The sequence below is a fragment of the Apaloderma vittatum genome, unplaced genomic scaffold (genome assembly GCF_000703405.1).
Source record: "Apaloderma vittatum isolate BGI_N311 unplaced genomic scaffold, ASM70340v1 scaffold1221, whole genome shotgun sequence".
Taxonomy (NCBI): domain Eukaryota; kingdom Metazoa; phylum Chordata; class Aves; order Trogoniformes; family Trogonidae; genus Apaloderma; species Apaloderma vittatum.
In genome coordinates, this window is record NW_009700598.1 from 49893 (window position 1) to 53923 (window position 4031).

General features: G+C 35.9%; 1 non-coding gene across 1 annotated transcript; it reads right to left on the bottom strand.

The window, feature by feature from the left end:
• Positions 1-3342: 3342 nt before the first annotated feature.
• TRNAI-GAU lies at positions 3343-3417 on the bottom strand. Its single transcript has one exon. It is a non-coding gene; the product is annotated as a tRNA-Ile (tRNA).
• Between the last annotated feature and the right edge of the window lie 614 nt (positions 3418-4031).

The window sequence follows — 4031 nt, forward strand, 5'->3', positions numbered from 1 at the left end:
TATCTGTCAAATGAAGAGTAACCACATTTAGTGAGCCATTTTTCTGACAGTGCCTGGAATATGCCTGAGATGATTTCTGTGGTTTTATATTAAACTTAGTCATACTGGATAGAAAATGTCCAGTCTAGAGTCCTTAAATGTTATCAGAGAGTTGGTAGTTTTCCTGTTCAATTAGAAATGATTTCTAGCATTCAATGGACAGTGGAAACATCATCAATTTTCCTGTGTTTTCTTTAACTTCACTATTCTTCTCAGAAGAAAAATGACAAAGTATCTTCTTCCTCTTTACTTTGCAGTGTAGACCTGTGTAGAACCCTGGGGTTTTTTTTCCCCAAAATTTTGCTCAAGCTTTCTAATATTATAATCTTGTGTAATATAAAATGGATATTCCATCCTGAGTAATAGGTGTTGTTATCTGGCACTGTACAATACAGTGTAGCAAAATACATTTATTTTATATATTGCTTAATTATTCATATTCTTGCTCCAGTATTTTCAAAAGCAATTTCCCAAGTCATAAATTTTATTTACAAAATCTAACAGTAATTCATAGTTTGCTAGTTTCTTTTTGTTTTTTAATAAATCTTTAAATACATAATGAAGGCTTTCCTTTACCTCACTAATTAAATTTCAGTCCTTATAAAAGTAAGGGAAAACAGAGGATTTTTTCCACCTACTCCTAAATAGATTTTAAAAATAAGTTCAATGATTTAATAAAGGGAGTAACACGTGTGCATGTACACTCACATAAATTCTTTTAAGAAATAGAGTTAGGAAACATTTTATTCTCAAGTGGTTTATTCTGTTTCATTGCAAATTAGCAAACAAGAAGTAAGGACTGGTAAAAACAAACTTTAGTAACAACATTATATTTGTTTTTAATTGTAATGAATGACATTACCATTCTTCTATTAAATAATGCAACATTGTGCACAGTGTACACATTCAAAACAAAATTTGGAAAAGAAGACTCTAATGTAATTCAGAAAATTGGTGATACCATTTCAGAACCACAGGGGAAAAGTCAGCTGATTGTAACGTCCATGTTTTGCAAAATACCGTAAATCTAGACACTAGTTTCCAGAAATGCTGGTGACTGTCAGCACTAAATTATTTTAATAACAAATAGAATTTAGAATAATATCTCAGTTGCTTAACATTGACCCAATTTCCCCGCACACCAGAGATAAGCAGTTGCCCAACAATGATACACGAGCTCGTCATGTTCTAAAATATTAATGTTGGAAAGTAAGTTGTCAACTAATTTCCATCAAGCAGAGATAAGTTTGAAGAGTTTATTAAAAAAATTATAGGCAAGTAATTGGCAAAGGTGGAAAGATGAGATAGAATATTCATTCATGGGAGGAATTATCTTTAGATATAAATAAGAGTAGCTTCAGTCTGTTTTTTGCTTGTATCTGCTGCACATTTATCTCATTAGTTCTGCTGTTCAGAATGAAAATGTAGCTGATCTTACACCCTGTGTTTGTTCGGTTTTGTCTTATTATATGTGACTTCTCCCCTCTAAAATCTTGAGGAATTTTGGCCATCTACATTTGTCAGTGTTTCAGCTCCTCATTGGTACTTCTGAATGCACTCCTCAAGGAGACTAAAAATTGGTCATGCATACAGTGCTGGCACAGGACCCATGCACTGCTTAAATTTCATTTTAGTCTTATTTCAAGAATTCGTAATGTCCATGAGGCATGGGGAATGTTTACCCTGTCCCCCTATCTTCTAGAAATTCTTGTCTTTTCCTATCTGAGATCCTGGAAGGGGAAAAGGCTGGAGGAAGTTTTCCCATTCCTTGGAGCTATGGGAAGAAGTTACTAAACTGGTTCTAGCAAAGCAGAAAAGTTGCTGGAGGGGAAAGACACCTGCCTGAGCCCCTTTGGGGCTCTGAAAGTCTCTGTTTATCTCCTTGCCACTGTGTTTCCCACCCAGGTTTTTTGCTGTCAGCTTTTGCGCTAGAGTTTTAACCCAACCCTCTGCCTCTGGCAGCCTGCCAGTTGGTTTCCCACTTGCTTGAGCATTTTTGCCTTTCGGCTACTTTCAGAGGTGGCAGCTGGAGAGCACAATTGGAAACAGCTGGCTGGGGCAGCAGGTGGCCAGGAGTACGTCTGGCAGATGGTTGCCTTCCACAGGAGGACTGACTAACAGGGAGGAGTACAGTGTCCTCTAGGGCCCTAGGCAGCTGCTAGAAGGTGGTGCTAAGAAACAGGTTTCATTCTTGTGTACACGTGTTTGTAAAATTTGGTGCATCATGAGAATCTAATATGCTTACCTCAAGAAAAGAAAAAGTCAGGTGAAATCCTTGCTGAAGGCAAAATGTCCTTTTGTCTTCTAAGTCACTGAAACTTTATGCAACTTTCCTAGTTTACAACATTTCTCAACTACATGTTGACTGGCAATCAAGAGAAAAGGGAGTGGTCTTCTATCTTTTCCAGTCCACATCCTGTAGATAAGTAAGAATGTGAGATTAAAAGGAAACTTTTAGTGAAATCCAGCACACTGAAGACAATGTGAATTAGAATAATGATGTCAAGGCTAGAACATAATAGTTTATTTCTGTTTTTTTTTTCTGTATAAAAGAAGAAATGTAAGAAGCCAGAATAACATTAGAATTATATAGAAGTTTAAAAGGCACCAGTTTAATTCTCTACTATTGGGAGGTTTGGCCCTCAATACTAGGTTTTCCAAAATTGTTACTACTTTCATTCAGCACTCCAGCATTACAACACTACATTATTGCTTCATATTTTTGAAAGGAAATATATTTTTCACTGTCAAAACTGGTCTACATTAACTATAATTTACTTGAAGACTTCAAAAGCAGGAATAAATCAAGCAGATACTAATCTGTCCAACACTCCTAATTATATGGACATTAAACAGATGGCCATCCTCCAGCTCTGTTTCTTCCCACATTATGGTGTCTTTCTCCCACAGTTAGAAGTTATCAAGTCTGCTAATTATTAATGAACTTCCTAAATAGCTGTGTAGAGCAGGCTGAAAAGCCGAACCCATTAAAATGACATTGATGTGAATACAAAAGACATCTATTTTGTTTTGTGTTAATTTGGTCCCTCTTACTCATCAGAATCAAAAGATTGCTTACAGATATATATATATAACTTTGAACCTGTAAATAGCCAGTCCGTGTATACATTTGATCTGCATTAGAATTTGATTTCAAGTCTGGAGTTGGTCAATATTACAAATCTTCTGAGAGTAATCATAGAATCCTAGAATGGTCTAGGCTGGAAGGGACTTTAGAGATCATTTAATCCAACCTCCCTGTCATGGGCAGGGATGCCTCTCAAATAGATCAGGCAACACATGGGGACTGAGCGGGAATTGAACCCGCGACCCTGGTGTTATCAGCACCACGCTCTAACCGACTGAGCTAATCGGCCCCCCAATGTGTCATACAACCAAGTGATGATTATAAATTTTATCTGAATTCAGAGTACTTGTGATGATCATCATTGTGGTTTGGATTACAGAGGTCTAGAGAGTAGATTTACATCTCAGGATTTTAGTTCTGAACTTAAAATTCTTCCTTATGAAATGACAATAATTTGGAGACCTTTTTTTTTCTCTAGTAATTTATGTGTGTAGTAAATAACACCATTAGAACATTATTTTTGTGAGATAATGATTCAACTGTCTGCTGTGCTAAGTGCTTCATTATTAGCCATGTGGGACTTGGACTGCTCCCTTAGAAAACAGATAATTATTTTTTTTCTTAATTTACAGACTTTCAGGTTTCTCACACTCCAGTTTTTGAAAAAAATGGTGTCAAAACAAAGAGATTTTGTTGAAAAGAAGCACAAAGAAGTAACATAACTCTTTGTCAGCTTTGACCTTCAGTATTTGTACACTGAGTTGTCAAATGGTTCATTTAAATCAACAAAACCATATCTTACATTTAATTCAACACATCTTAGATTTTAAGAATAAACCTACTATTTTAGACTCACTTTTTTCCAGCTCTAAAGAAAGAGGAGTGAACTGGCCGTGAACACAGC